Source organism: Camelus ferus, chromosome 24, assembly GCF_009834535.1.
Source record: "Camelus ferus isolate YT-003-E chromosome 24, BCGSAC_Cfer_1.0, whole genome shotgun sequence".
Taxonomy (NCBI): domain Eukaryota; kingdom Metazoa; phylum Chordata; class Mammalia; order Artiodactyla; family Camelidae; genus Camelus; species Camelus ferus.
The window spans coordinates 2,758,825-2,774,759 of NC_045719.1; the positions used below are offsets into that span (position 1 = coordinate 2,758,825).

Sequence of the window (15,935 nt, forward strand, 5' to 3'; positions counted from 1 at the left end):
TCAATCAATAAGAGGAGGAAGGAGTTTTATTTGAGCCAAACTGAGGACTGGCCTGGGAGCCCACTTCTCAGATGACTGAAGCGTTGCTCCGGAGAAGCAGGGTTTCCAGTAGTTTTGTATTTTGTCAGAACAAAGACTTATTATGAAGTCAGGGATACATTCCTTCAAGGTCTCAAAAAAAAAAAAAAAAAAAAAAAAAAAAAAAAAGACCAGCACGTACACGGTGAGCGAGCGTGGCCTCGGCACCCGGGGAGGGAGTCTCATCATCAAAGGAGGACCAGCACTGGCGTCCCGGGAAGGGCGGCATTTAATCTGTATTTTTAACATGGACTTTTACTTCCGGTCAGCGTGCTCTTTTCTCTAATAATTAAAGCAGATGTACAATGTATGTTTGATAGGCCACAAACAGGCTGCTTTAGTTAGCATCAAATTCAAGTCACCTTGTGTATAAGCAGGAATGACTTACCTGTATCTCAGAACACGAAAATTTGTTATCACTGTCCTGCAGTAACCACTGGAAAAATGGAGCAGCCGTGGGCCATCGGGTCGAAACGGCCATCACCTTGGAGAGGGACGCAGTAGAAGCTCTTTCCTGGCGGCAGAGATCATGAGAAATAAACAGAGGTGACAGCCAATGACCCAGACCCTGCTGAAGTGTCCCTAAGTGTGACAGGTGTGCTTCTAAGACCCTGGCAAGGGTCTAACAGGGGAGATATCTATTTTACTGCCCCAGTAGCTAAAAACGATACAGAATATTGTTAGGGATGTGTCTTTGTTCTGTAATTTTACTCCCCCGCTCTGAGCCACGTGGAGTGAATGCTCTGCTCCAGCCTCTCCCAGATGACATCAGGCTTTTATGCTGATGGTCATATCAGAGGACTATCGGGGGTGGTGGCAGCGGGGGAGGGGGGCAGGGATCTCTGTACAAACTTCCCTAACACCAGACATCACTGGCTCACTCAAACGTGAAATGTAAACCTGAGTCCACAGAAGATGCCCAGAGCCGTTTCCACTGATGGACAGAGTCTAAAAAACACACAACTAAGCAAAGAAACTCTTATGGGAAACAGGTACAGAGACTTGGTTGCTTGTTCTGGTTGCTGCATGTGAATTTCTTTCTTTATAGGAAGCAACCTTCAATCCAATTAAAAACATTTAAATAAACTAATTAAAAGAGAACGTCGAGCCCCTTCAGTGGCTGAGTCACACCTCGATGGGACCCTGAAACAATGTTCTGAGTGATCATTATTTTTTACCAAAAGGAGTTTTCCTTGTAGTTACGTCACTTTTTTTTTTTTCAAAATTCTCAAAACAGTCCAGGGAGGTGTGTCTGATTTACATTTTACATGGTATCAGGTTTATGCTTGACAATGATAATTCTTTTGAATCACTGTGTAATTCTCTCAGCAAAGAGTGATGATGAGTATAACACACATTGGAACGTAGCAACATGTTAAAGATTTGTAGATCACTAAGTCACAGAAGCCAGCATCACTGGAAGGTGTAGTTCTGCACAGAGGTGTTGGGGTGGCCTTTCATGAAATGCAGAAAATCGTGGTCAAAAGGTCGGGCTGACGACTAGCCCCATTCTGAAAGGTGAGCCCGAAGGCAACTGACCACATTAGAGACGATGTGAATCTCCATCTGGGCCACATTTCACCCCCAGTCCTTGCTTTGAATTGTTAGACTCTAAGAGAAGGTCTGACGCATCACGTCCCTCGGGACATGGACCCTGGAGCAGGGAAGGGTGCTGTTTTCACCCCCAGGACACATTCCCAAAGAGGGAGTCACTGACCTGGGGGTGTCACTTAGCCGCTGATGTAATGCCCTCTGTGGCCGACTGTTCTATTGTAAATCACTCTGGATGTCTTCACGTTATTTCTCTGACATAAATTTTGCTTTCTTGAAAGTTCTATTCCTTGGCCCTACTGACATCAACTCCAAATATGGGTCGACTTTGTCTTCTTTTCAACTATTTTCAAAATCTTTGAGGCCAGCCAGAATGGTGCAGTATTTTCATTTTCAAGCTTAACACATGGAATTTCCCCAAATTTTCTTCCCATGCCAGGGATCCTACACGTGCTTTGTAATCAGACAGTCCTGACTCAAGACCTTGGGCAAATGACCAGGCCTCTCTGAGCCCAGCTTTCTGTTTTGTAAAATGGGGTTAGTCTTGCTGGGTTGGCTGTTTACTGTTGCCAGCGTCACGGGTGGAAAGCATTTATTTTGGCTCACGCTCTGCTGGGTGGTTCTTCTGGTTTAGACTTCCCTTGGCCAGTCTCAGCTGGGCTTGTATGTGGGGGTGAGGTCAGCTGGCCGGCTGGCTGCCTACTGGCGAGTCCACGGTGGCCTCATTCGTGTCCAGCTGTCGGCCGTGACACGGTGACTGGGCTACAGGTGTCTAAAGCTGACCTGGGCTCGTTCACGTGGTGATAATGTTTCAAGAAGCTTCAGGGCACATGCCTTCTGAAGTCCCTGCGATGTCCCATTTGCTCACTTTCCAGTCACCAAAGACCACGGTCAGCTGGACCCCAGGGGCAGGGAACTAGACTGTGCATTTTTGGGGAGGCTGGAGAATTGTGAGCATCTGTCCCGAATGTCAACCACACAGTAATGGCACAAGGATTAAATGAGAGACAGAATGCAAAGGACAGAGGCTGGCGCACAGTAGGTGTGCAATACAGCCTGGTCTTCGTCATCCACGACCCTTCATTACTGCTCAGTGGGGGGGGGGGGGGCCCTGCCAACCCCGGCTCCACAGAACCCACCTGTCAGGAATGGTGATGGGATAAATTAGATGTAAAAATTGCCTGGTAAAACTCTACTAGTTCCTTAGAGACACACAGGATGTAAATTTAAGGTGTTGTAGCAGGATGACAGCTTTCCCCACCTGGCTGGGACTGAAGAATCAAAACTATCAGATGTTACAGACCGTCCATTCTACTTCTACTATTAGATACTGGACAATAAATTTAAACGCAGAGACAGAAAAGAAAAGGCAGGATGACCCCTTCTCTACCAACTGTGTCAGTTGAGGATTCAGGTCTAAATCTGGAGAATTTCATACCTTTTTCCAGGGGGGAGAAGTGACTTAATAGTTTAGATCCATGTATAAGGGTTTCTGCAAAGGTGGTAAAAATTGCCTATCCATGGAGCTCATCTGATCCCTCCTGGGTAAACTTTATTGAATGAAATGTAACAGCGATCAGTTTTAGCCGAACTAGAATTTTTTCCCCATCTCCTTCCATCGTGTCTATGAACATAGCTTTCATTTTCTCATCTATTTCAAAACATGATTTAAAAATATTGAAGTAATATTTCTCTTTCCCTTTAAAGATACTTGTTCCAAGCTGACAACCTCAGGGTTTTTAATACCCCCACCCCCCAGCATTTAATCTGTAATTTTGTAGGTTACACTCATTTGCAGATTTTAGAAAGTGCCTTTTATTCTTCTCTAAGTGTTAAAGCAATTTAGATTAATGGGCCTCGGACTCTTTGATACCCATTTTTAAAGCATTTCAAAAATGTGTGGAAGACGGTTTCCTTTCATATGTGATAAGTAAAAATCTTGGCAGATGAAAGACTTTTTTTTTTTTTTTTTTGCACAAAAGAAATCTTTGGAGCTGTGGAAATACTGCAGAAAAACCGCAGAATTCCATATTGTGATTTTCATTTTTCCCTCTCCTGTTGGGAAGGCTGCCCTGTGCAGCTGCTCATAGGAGGTGGGAAAGGAGGCGGCGTGGGGCCAGGACCACAAAGAGAGGACCACAGAGCGGGGGGCGAGGCCGCTGCTCCCTCTGAGCCCCCTGCCCTCTGCACCAGAAATGAGATGTTCACAGAGCCTGACCCTCTCCTTTGCGCTCCCTCCACAACACACCACCACGTCCTGAGGACCAAGGTTCTCTGATGAAGGCAGAGACCCGGTCCCTCGAGGTAGGCTCGGCTGATGGAAGCTCCCAGAGGCAAGGCCTCCGTGCAGCCCCCTGAGCTGGGAGCAGGGCCACGCGGGGTGGAGCAGACGCCCACAGCTGCCTGCCCCTCCTCTGATTAAGGACTGTTGGATCCCAGGTCCCCACTGCGCTTGAAGGGGGCTCACGGGAGACCTGGCTGGACCGCGGACATAGGGCAGGCTTTGTGTCTGTCTGTGTTCGTGTGTCTGTGCGTGTATCTCTGGCGGGAAGGATGGCTTAGGGCGAAGAGAAAAAGCGGCAGAGATGTCACATGCTGTGTAACTGCGTTTGGTCAGAGACTCATCTTTTTCCTTCTCTTTGATTGAGACAAACACCAGGATACGGTGGATTGCAATTTGGTGCCAATGTGAGCAGAAACACTGCAGCCAGACATCAGAGTGGCTGTCACCAGCAGAGACTGAGGGGCTGCGTGCTGGGAGGGGAGGTCTTCTGAGGGACTTGTCCCCTCCCCATGGCTCAGCGCCTTGGGCGGCCTCCCTCCGTCCGTTGAACCGTGGTGTGAAGACTCACAGGGCTGCAGAGTCAGGCAAGGGCGCTGCAGAGGTTCCTGATGGCGACACCAGCAGGGACATGCCTCATTGTTTTCACCTCCAAGGATATCACGTTCTGGAAGATTTTATCACATGGCACTGAGTTAACGTTGAAATGCAAGACACTCTGGGAACCTCCAAAGAGTTGAAAATCATCACAAGGCATCTCATTTTTTAATCTTCAAGACCTCAGGTGCAATTTTTCCTTTGATGTCAATCAAGAAGATATCAAAAATTCTGGGTAGTCGAAGTCACAGCAGCTCCACACATCTGGACCCCCCCCTCCTCCCAAAACCGCTGCAGGACACCAGGGAGGGGCGAGGGAACACAGCTTCCACCCGCTCCAGGAGGAGGAGGACGTCCGGGTTGTAAGTGACCGTTAGTCGGAGAGGAAGCGCCCAGCCCCAGCGGACTCGGCCGTGCTCCCACCTCGGGACTCTGGGAAGCGGGGCGGCCTGGGAAACCGAGTGGAGGAGGGACGCGGGAGCCTCGGGGGGGTCCCCAGAGGGACCCCAAATCACTGAAGTGCAAAGACGCCCCGTGACTGAGTGCGACCGGAGGGGGCCATCTTCAAAGGGCGTTGCTTCCGGGGGAGAAGCTGTACAAGGAGGAGGATGGCCAGCGCGGAGGGGAGAGGCCACTGGAGGAGCCGCCGGGCTCGCGGGGCGCGCGCGGGGGGGGGGGGGGCAGCACGCGCAGGCAGCCCCGCCCCCGCGCGACCGAGGGCCCGCGCCGGCCGCTCCGCACAGCGGACAGGCAGCGCACTGCGTGCGGGCGAACCTGCCGTGGCACAGAGAACTGCGCGCCGGTAGCTGCCCCCCTCCCCGAGGTGAGCGGGAGTGAACGTCAGGTAACAGCCACGCCGAGTGAAACCCCAGCAAGCACTGCAGGGTCTCTAACCCCGCCCTGAATCCGAAATTCAAAGCTGACACCAGAAACAGGCAGAAACGGGAAGAAATGAAGAGCGAGTGCATGGATCTCAGGAAAGAAAAGGAAGAAAGACAAAATGATCTCAGACATGAAAAATGAGTCGTGAGGCGCACAAGAGAGAAAGCCGTACATGCACATTCAATGAGCACACTTAAGAAAGGTGGAAACGTCGCTGAAAGAGTGCCAATGATGTGCAGAACAAAAGCCAAAAGGCTCAGGGAGAAAGCGGCTGAAACACAAGAGAGGCCTGGGTAACCACACCGCACGGCTGGTCGGAGACCACGGCGAAGGGAGCGCACAGGGCGGCGGGACAGCGTGTGACACTGCGGCGCGGGCGGACCTGCGGGGGGAGAGGAAGCTGGAGCCGACAGCCAGGACCTGGGAACCTGGGCACGAACGCTCGGCTCCAAGACATATCTTTGAGAAATTATTAGAATTTAAAGATAAAGAAAAAATCCTCAAAGCTTCCAAGCAAAAAGACCCAATCATTTAAAAGGGTGAGAGAATTAGACCCGCCTCACAGTTCCTAAAACATGACACACGAGTAAGGCAACAACTTAGCAGTGTTTTTAGAAAAAGTCATGGAAAATATGGACCCAAGATTTTACATCAGGCCTAGCTATTCTTTATGTATAAAAGTTATAGAAAAAGTTTTAAACCGACAAGAACGTAGGAGACCCTCAGCCTGTAAGTCCTTGTTGTGGAATCTACCAGTGGAAGAGGGTGGATTACACGCGGACACTGGGGAGAGTGGCGCCCTTTCCCCAGACCTTGGCCCGTGCGTATCTTCCATCTGACTGGTCCCGAGTGAGATCCTTTCACAATAAACCAGCGATCTAATCCCTCTTCTGATCCAGCAAGTGGCCCAGCTTCCTTTGCCTCCGGTGAGGAGACTGCCAGGTGGAAATGTCAGCTCCAACAGAACGTCACAGGACTGCGACCAGCTCCCTTCCTCTCCGGTCACGAGCTCCAGGCACACCTCGTAAACCACAGCCCCACAGGACTCCGGTGCGCCCGGAATCTACCACAGGAACCCCACGACCAGAGGCAGCACTGGCAAATGGCGATGTGAAAATTGCAAAACTCTCGCAAAACTCACAGGAGAGGGTTATGCCTTTGAAGAAGTGGAGGGAGCCTTGGAGGCAGCCCAGGAGAAGGTCGAAGTGGCCTGCAGCATCCTCCAAGGATTTGCCTTCCCCACTCCAGGCTCCCCTCAGCTACGTCTACAACAGGCAGGACCCTGAACACCAAACCTAAAGCCACCCGTGAGTATCGCAGGCGTGCGTGAGGAGAGGAGAGAGGTGGAATTCAAGAGAGAAGGTGTCTCTTCCTCACTTGGCATCTTGAGAAGAGAGCGGCTGGGAGCTGCTGCTTCTCAGAACACAGCTGCTTGCCTGGGAGGTCGGTGGCCGCGGCTCCCTTATTTTTGCTACTCATGCCTTCAAATCAAGGTTAAACTGACAAAATAAATACATCTACTTCCCTTGCGCTTTGAAATCTGTGAAGTGCTTTTCCAAGTTGGAGAAGCTGCAGATTGTGTTTGGTTTTGCTGTTTTTTTTTTTTTTTTTAACCCGTACTGTGTTCTTGATGACCCCTGGCCGAGCAGTCAGCTCTGCTGTGACGCCCCCACCACCTCCCTCGCCGCCCACATCAACACGAAGTCATGTGTCCACTCAGATCACTTCCAACACACCCCACCACTCCCACTTCCTGGGTCCAATTCCATTTCTCCCATTTACAAGATGCTTTAAAGATTCTCAGTTTCAAGAAAGTAAAGCAAACAACAACAACAAGAACGAAACAAAAAACACCACGTGTGGTTTTCGTAAAAAAAAAAAAAAAAAAAAAAAAAAACAAAACTAAAGGGAAAAGCTCAGTGAAAGGTCTTCTAGTGAGCACTTAACGTATGTCCTTGAAGGTCCATGACTAAGTAAGTCAAACAAGGGCAGGAGAGTAAGCATTTGCCTGCTGCCTGCTAATGTCATGCGTTACATGTTAACACAAAGGAGAAATAATTCAGCCAGAAGTGGACGAGAAGGCGCAGACAAGAAGAAAGCAGAATGATCGCACTGACTGTTGCCCAGGCGATGAGCAGGAGACGCGGTCAAAGATGGAAGTAAAATAACTGGAGGCTCAGGGCAATTAAAAAGGTGTGAGTACAAGGAAACCTCTAGAACAAACTTCAAACCTTCCTAAACAGCAAAAGAAGATGAAAAACAAGAAGAACAAAGAAGACACATCACACAGGAGCAGCAGCACGGCGTCTTCAACATCACACGGTGATTTCAACACGGAAGAATGTGAAAGCGTGGAGACTCAGCGCCCACCTCCAGCTTCTAGAACAAACACGAAGGCACCCCTCGGTCTTGGCTAGGACAGCTCAGCAGGGGCAAGGGGCCAGCTCCCGGGGGGCACAGCTCAGAGGCGGAGCACGTGCCTAGCACGCATGAGGCCCGGAGTTCAACCCCTGGTACTTCCATTAAATAAACAAGAAAATAAACCTAATTACCTCCCTCCCCCCCAAAACCCAACGATGCCAGTTCCTTATTTTAATTTATAAATTTAACGTGATCCCAATAAAAATACCAAACAACTTTTAAGACCCAGACAAGCTGATACCAAAGCTTCATTCATTCATCCCCTCTTCCTTTATTTATTGACTTAGCGGCAGATTTACTGTGAAACGAATGATGCCAAAGCCTCCGGGTCCCTTGCTTGCATGGGCTCCTTCCAAGGCATGACTTTTTTGTGTCCCTAGGTTTCATTCTTTCTCTTCAAGTAGCCGCTGCCTCACCTCAGTAGCACGATGACTGTCCCCTTCTGCAGAGGAGGGTGTAGACCAAGTAGCGGGTAAAGGTCACTCACTAAGGGGCAGAGGCAAGTCCAGGCGGGCGCTGCACCCTCTCCCCACCCCCAGCTGCGGACACCCGACGCTTAAGGGAGCAACTCCCTTGGCTTTGTTTGTCGTTGCTGTTATTGTCAAATTGTGTCAGCAGGTCATGCCTCTTACCCCACAACAAACTGCTGCTACTCGATGAAACAGGAAACCGAATTCCTGTGCCTCTGCAGTTTGGGACGTTTACTGGTTTGACTGAGATTTAATGAGTGGAAATATAAAATATATTCCGTGTTTATACATTATCAGGTAATATGTATTCAAAACCGGATATTCAAAAATTGAACATCTGCTGAGATACATTAATTTGTGTGGGAACATTACTGCCTTATTCTGATACAAATTTACTAACAAAATCCATCACTCTGTAGTTACAAATCAGCTTAAGCTCTGGGTAGGCACCTTCCCAGGATGGGTGGAAACGCCCCGTGGCACCTGTGGGCAGAGGTGCCGCTCACCACGAGGAAGACAGGGACTGCAGCAGAGCCCTGGGCACGACGGCAACGGTACGAGCATGTTCTGTGCTTGCTGGAAGGATTTATACTGGCACCCATCCTGCACGACCGCTCCAGGGAGCTGCTGCCTCGCTCCCCCCACCCTGCGGAACTGGATTTCCAGTCACACCGGGGACGCCGCGACAGCCTGGTGACACGGAGCGTGCCGCTGTCACGACTACCAGAGCAGGCCATTTTACGACGGAGGCGGGGCACAGAGCCCTCCGACTCTGCGGCTGGGCTCAGTCTCCCCCAGGGAGCTCCAGCCAGGGGAGTGTGAACAGAGGATGCTGTGGGCGCTTCTGCCCATCCCAGGGAGCCCAGAAAGGAGGGAAGCAGGTCTCGAACCTCTTGCTTTCCGGAGACCACACTTCCCCAAGATTGACTTAATGCTATCTTTTCTGGAAGACAGAAGCCCAGGCTTCTGCTCAAAAAGCAAGGGCAAGGGGGGTCCCGTCCAGACCGCGATGGACCTGGAAGTCGGGAATAGGGCTCCTGCATCGGGGTGGCGTAGAAGCTCCCCAGGTGATGTGGATGTGCCCTAGGATTACGTGTTGGTTGGCGGTGAGGTTCCAAGGTTTCTGGGGTGCAAGGAGAGTGGCCCCACTCACTCAGGGCTGGCCCTGCTGCCCGGGTTCCCCAACAGCTGGCTGGTCCCTGCCCCAGTGCGGCCATTTCTACCTTGAAAGTTACACACAGCTGTGTCCCCTTGGGATGCCCTGGCCAAGAGAGAAGGCAGGTCGTCCCTGTCTCTCGCTCTGTGGGGCACCTGGCAGGAGTGTCCCAGGTGTCCCAGGACCAGAGGTCTTTAGATTTTGTTCTATAGCCCTGCCTTCTGGGGAACCAGACCTGAGACATTTGTGTGGGTCTTTCTGCTTCACCCCTCCACACACACACACACACACACACACACACATACTAATATAGACGTGGCACTGCCCCAAGTGTGCACACCAGAGGACTTGCTTCTCCCGTGCAACTCACCTCCCATCTTTATGCCTGGACATCGGGCATGAGTCCCTGAGCACCCCTGGGTGTCCAGCGTCAGCTCAGCCACAGCTCTGCGTGGAACCCAGTGGGATCTTGTTCAGATCTGCTGCTCAGACGTGGCCAATTTGTAGGAAACACTCCCCGCCGCAGCAGACGATCCTGATGCTGGCTGGTCTCGGCGCTCCTGCAGCCCTGCCGGGTAGTACCGTATCCTGTCCGGCTAAAGCCTCTCCTGGGAACACAACTTTACATGCAGTGAGATTGGAAACGAGGATCTCCAGCTCCAGAGCTGATTCCTGGGATCACGGGAAAGTGTTGGTGCTTCGGGGTGGGGCCTTGCAGCCAAGGTCTGTAGGCAAGAGGCCAGCGTGGGGAGACTCCTGCCTAGAACGAGGGAGGGGCTTCTGCCTCCTGCCTGGGCGCACGTCCCCTGCAAACTCCCTTCCCTCCGCACACTGCCGCTGACCTCTCTGCGTCTGGGACACGACCACGCACTCTGCCCCTGATCCCCAGGGCCCCCGAGACACTCTGTACCCTTCCTGCTGTTGCGCCCACAGCTGGGAAGTTCCAGACACAGCCACTCACTTTCTAAAACTGTCAAGCCAGAAGCGATGGTTTGCTTTACTCAGCATTTCAACCAGGTTCTGATTTGAAAACCGCTGATTTTCAGCTTCCGGGGAGACAGTGCTTATCCAGAGCAGAGATTAACCTGTGGTGCAAGGATGCAGTGCTTGTGTGCGTGCCATACTTAAGTTTTTCAATGGGAGAGGACCTAAATTGTTTGACATTCTTGAATGGGTTGGTGACCCCCTAAAACAGATAAGAACTCTTGGATTTTAGTGGCTGAGGAAGAGAAAGGAAAACACGAGGACTGGAACGTAAAACAAAACCAAGCCCCACCCCCAGCACCAATACTTTCTGCAACAGCCCAGAGGTGGAAACAACCCATGTCCGTTGACTGATGAACAGATTAAAAAAAAAAATGCGTTGTAAACACACGATGGAATATTGCTCGCACAGAAAAAAGAAGGAAATTCTGACACACACTACAACATGGCCAAACCTTGATGATGTTGAGTGAAATAAGCCGGACACAAAAGGACAAATACTGTATGAGCCACTTACTTGAGGGACCTAGAGTGGTCAAGTTCATGGAGACAGAAAGTAGAGGGGTTGCCAGGGGCTGGGGGTGGGGGGCTGGGGAGTTACTGCTTAATTGGTGCAGAATTTCAGCTGAGGATGCTGAGAAATTTCTGGCAATGGACGGTGGTGACGGCTGCACAACAATGTAAATGTTTCTGATTCCACAGAACTGGACGCTTTAAAAAAATGGTTAAAATGATACATCGGATGCTATGTATATTTTCCCACCAAAACAAACAAACAAACAAACAAACACCTCTTAAGGCTGATCAAAATACCAGTGTCCTATATGTGTGTTTCCAGGGGATGCAAATTTGGCTATAAGCTTGCAGCAGCCAAGTCTCAAGCATTTTTCCTTGGAGAGTGAGGGGCTTACCTGACTTATGAGGCAAAACACTTGGTTGTAATGGCCACTTAAGTGCTGACAATTAAAACCAATACCCATTACACGCTCATTTAAACGTGTGACAGTTTTCTAATGCTTTTATAAGCTAATGGGATCGGAAAGAGAAGGTGGATCATGTTTAAACCAATATATATAATTTAAAATGAGGGTAATGTCTGACAAATCAGTGTTTTGTGAAATGGATGGAGATCTAAGACAGCATGAAGAAAAGGAAGCCTGGGGCAGACGGACAGAGACCTCTCATTAAATCAGCAGGTGATGGGAAACGTCCGTTCTGCAGCAGGTGGAGGAGGGAGAGCCAGCTCCTGGGTCACACGCACCCCGAGCCCAACAGGTTTCCAGCACCAGGAAAGTCTCTCTTCAGCCCCGAGGAGGCTGCCACAGCTTCTCGGCTTTGCGAACCAGCTAGGCGCTATTCAGCCTGATGACCCCAGATCTGACGGTCCTGGGAGGGTGCAGAAGCCCTTATGAGCAGCCCCTGAATTGCAAACTCTCTTGCCAGGCTGGAGTAGACCCCCAGGGGAGCCCAGTGGTCCCAGCCGGCCTGGGCTGTGATGTGGGGCGGGGGTCATCTCCCCGGCTGCTCGTCCTGCAGTCCTGGTCGCCCGCTGGTGTCACCTCTCAGAGGGAGTTTTAGGCTGATGCGGCGTGTTTCCAGCCCACACTCCCTGGAGGTGGCACGTGGGCCCCAGATCCCACCCCAAGGAGCTGTCACCTGCTCTCCCAGGGAGGCAGGGGTGCTTCCTCATGCCAGCCACACTCTGGGTGTGAACTCTCAGCAAAGGACCCCTGCATCTCCACCTAGAGATGGCCCCCCAGCCCCCACCTCCAGGCTGGACCTGGCTGGACCCACTGCCCTGATTCAGTGCCATGTTGGAGGTAGGGAGGTGGAGAACCCCTCTGTCAAAAAAATGCATACTCAGGTCCCGTGACCAAGGCTAGGAGCTGCTTCTGTTGGCCTATGGGTAGCAGGGCCAACGTATCCCCACCTGTACCCCGACCCCAGGAGCAGCAGTGTACCCCCCCAATGCACAATTCAGCCAACAGAGGAGGGGAAGGGGGGTCGCCATCAGCCTACCCACCTGGGGGCCTCAGTCCCAGGACCCGCTGTGGGAGGGACCACCGATTCCGTCCTTCTCCGAGGTCAGCGGGGAGAGGAGCTGGGCCGGGCAAGGTGGCTGCAGGAGGAGGCCCCTGTGGCTGCAGGAGGAGGCCCCTGTGCCGCAGTGACCTGAGACGCAGGGCTGAGTGGCCGAGGGAAGCACCTCCTTTCCATGCTCCACCGGGCGTCCGGTTCAGAGACTCAGGAGCGTGTGTGCTGGGGTTTGAGCCCCGTGGGAAGCCCGGGGCAGACAACGACTCCACTCCGGCCATGGGTGCCCCAGTCTCTGGGTTCCCGGGCATCGTGCTCCACGCCGAGAACCCCAGTTGTGTCGAGCAGTTTTCAGTCTGGTCTGTTTCCTGAGGCCGCTCTGAGTGTCCCCGCTATGAGCCCTCCCCTGGCCTTCATTGCATGTCCACAGGCTCACCCATCACAGCTGCCTTCTGCTTCTTCCTGCGAATCGGCCGCCCATCTGTTGTGTCCCATGTGGGAGCAAGAAAGAGCCTCCTCTGTGGGAATGCCCTGGGGCAAGACTGCCAAGGCGGGACTCCTCACGAGGCAGCAGCTCATCTTCAATGAGGAGGAAAAATAGAAAGGAGAAAAGAACCCACGGATTTTTTGAAACATGCCGGTTGCCAAGAAGCACCTGGTTTTGTCCAGATGTGCAAATGAAGACACAGAGCTTAGATAAACTGCCCAAGATCAAACAGCCGAAGAGCCTGAACCCAGGAAGTTGGCTCCGGGCCTGGATCCTCTGGGGAGGCCCCAGGGGCACGTGGGTGCCAACCCCCAAGTTCAAGTCCTGCCATGGCCCCTGGGTGATGGGGCAGCCTAGGGGAGGCCCCCCTCCCCAAGATCAGTTCGGTGCCTGCAAAATGGGGCTGATGAAACTGGCTTCCTGGGGCAGCCAACGACGAGGTCCACCACAGGGCTGGCGAGGTCAGATGGCCCCAATGCAGTCTTTTCTACCCCAGGACTGAGGGGTAACCTTCAGAGGTGCTCTTAAATGAAGTCAGCAGTGGTAATCACATTTTCAGCCTGTTATTTGTATTAACACAGAGGGAGAAAGGAACCTCCACAGGCAGCCACGCACGGCATCCGTGGCCCAGTGCTGGTATTATCTCTGTTTACAGGCTCGGCCAGTTGCGAGCAGAGCTCGGGGGCTGGGGTGTCCATCTTGTTCAGGGAAACTGCTGGAAGAGCCTGGGGTCCAGGAGGCACTGCTACCCAGACGCAGCAGCAAGGAGCAACTTCCTCTATGCCGCCCATCGCTGGCAGCTGCGTTGCAACGTTTTACTTCCTACTTATTGATAGAGATGGTTGGTTTTACGTGTATTTTGCCACCAAAAAGAAACGACTGAGGAACAAGTGATGTGCACAAGGAACCCACCTTGATTTGGACCCAGAGAGGCAGCTGCACAAATGGAAAGAAAAACAGGAGCAGAGCTGCTGGGGGCCTGGGGTCCACGGTTCTGCCCAGGGGCCCAGGCTGCTCCTCGGACAAAACGAGGGAACCTCTGAAGCATCCCAGTCTCCCCATTTTTAGGAACCTTTCAGTAAGCAAGACCATCCTCCCTTCTTCCAAACTACCTCTCCACTATGAACTGAATTCTGCTCAATCAACCACCCTTCCGGTCGAGAGTCTGCAAAGCAGGTTTGAGGTCTGCTGGGTAGGCCTGGGCCCCGCATGGGAGCGCACGTCTCTATATTCCCAGCACCGCTGCCTCTGGCCTCTGCTCTCGGTCACCTCTAGTGAAAGGCCACGGCTGACAGGCCTGCTGTGGGCTGACCTGTGCCCCCCAAAGATATGTTCAAGTCCTAACCCCCAGGACCTGGGAATGCGACCTTATTTGGAGACAGGGCCATTGGCGGTGTCATTAGTTGAGATGAGGTTACACTGGAGCAGAGTAGGCCCTGAATGAGTGGTGTCCTTATCAGGAGAGACACGCAGACACAATGGAGAGGACGGCCACGTGGGGACAGACCCAGAGGCTGAAGTGCTGTAACTGTAAGTCAACGAGCCCCCAGGGTGGCTGGCCACCACCGGAAGTGGGAGGGAAGCGAGGAGAACCCCCCCCCGCCAGGTCTCGGGGGAGCAGGACCCTGCTGACACTTTGCCGTCATATTTCTAGCTTCCAGAACTGAGACAATACATTTCTGTTGTTTGAAGCCCCCGGTCTGGGGTGCTTTGTTAGGGCAGGTCCAGCACAGTTGTTGGACAGACCGGTGGGCAAGTTCAAAGGGCCACACATTCACAGTCCACACATGGGGCGTTCGTCTCGGCCAGTGATATTCCTTACAGGCAATTCTTTTCTAACTGCCTCACTTTTTAATGTTAAATGTTTCATCACAGGGAGCTGTGTGTCCCTACTGTCCATCAGCCCTGGAGAGGAAGGTTTGGTGACTGATGGAACCGTGGCTTGTGAACACTCGCGCAGCCAAGATCTTGGCCACTAACGCTCTTCTCCAGTGAAACGACAATGACTAAATTGGGGACTGATGCATGTTTTGGAGCAAGAATTTAAAAAATGTCAGGATCAGTAACAAAATAATGAAGTTATTCAAAGAAAGGGTGAACTCAGAATATGCCTCATCCTTGTTACTTTCAATAATAGAAGTGTTTTATCTCTGCAGTCCGTGGATACAGTGATCCTCTGGTAAGCTCCTGACTATTAATCAGACATAGGAACGGACCAGCATAAGCAGGAGTGACTGAAATTGGCGAGTCAGCTACAGCACACCCAGCATAAAAAGGAATGCCGCCAAGAGCAAGAAATTTCTGTGGACGGTAAGTGGGAAGTGAAGACCTGGCCGTGAGCTTCACTGCTCTCACCTGTTAACGGCTATCCAAACATGTGTCCCTAGATAATAAATTAGCCAAATGTCCTGAACAGAAGATGTGAACCCCAGACTCACTCCTTCTTTTCTCAAGGAGTGAAACCCTTGGACAACACCACTGTTTCTAGGGAGACACTAATAGGACATATGTCCGTGAGCTTCCAATCCCGGTAACAGACCAGACCAGCACCTCTCAGCCATTGCTCAGTAAGCAGGGGCGGCGTGCGGATCTGAGGGGCCACTCCATCCCTGGAAAAGATTCCAAGTCTCAAAGGAAGCAACTAAAGGTCCCGATACTACAAGGGGAGCTTCCTTGCAAGAAAAAGAAACTCACCCCGATGACCAGTGGCTCAGGTTTGAATCGACTTGTCTGTTCAGTTGTATCCTGACCAAGAATCACTACGTCGCCAGCCCAAGGCCCACCATCTCCCAGGGGTGTATCAAGGCAGTATTCTCTTACTCTGGGGTCTGGTAAAGTTTCCAAAATTCTAGAAAGACGGAAAATATCAGTTACTGAACTGACAGAGGTACTGAAATCCCAGGACAGCGTAACAAAAGCATGTGATAATCGGGGGTTTGAGAAGAGTGATGATCCAAAAAGGAGTCTGGGGGCGGGCACAGCTCAGGGGGAGAG

At 51.8% G+C, this 15,935-nt stretch overlaps 1 long non-coding RNA gene across 1 annotated transcript in view; it reads right to left on the reverse strand.

Moving 5' to 3' along the window:
• LOC116659486 overlaps positions 1-14,527 on the reverse strand; it is a 50,120-nt gene extending 35,593 nt beyond the window's left edge. The window contains exons 1-3 of the long non-coding RNA XR_004314848.1: positions 9,807-14,527; positions 467-592; positions 221-360 (exon numbers count right to left, since the gene is read on the reverse strand). This is a non-coding gene — a long non-coding RNA (uncharacterized LOC116659486). The remainder of the gene's footprint in view (positions 1-220; positions 361-466; positions 593-9,806) is intronic.
• Between the last annotated feature and the right edge of the window lie 1,408 nt (positions 14,528-15,935).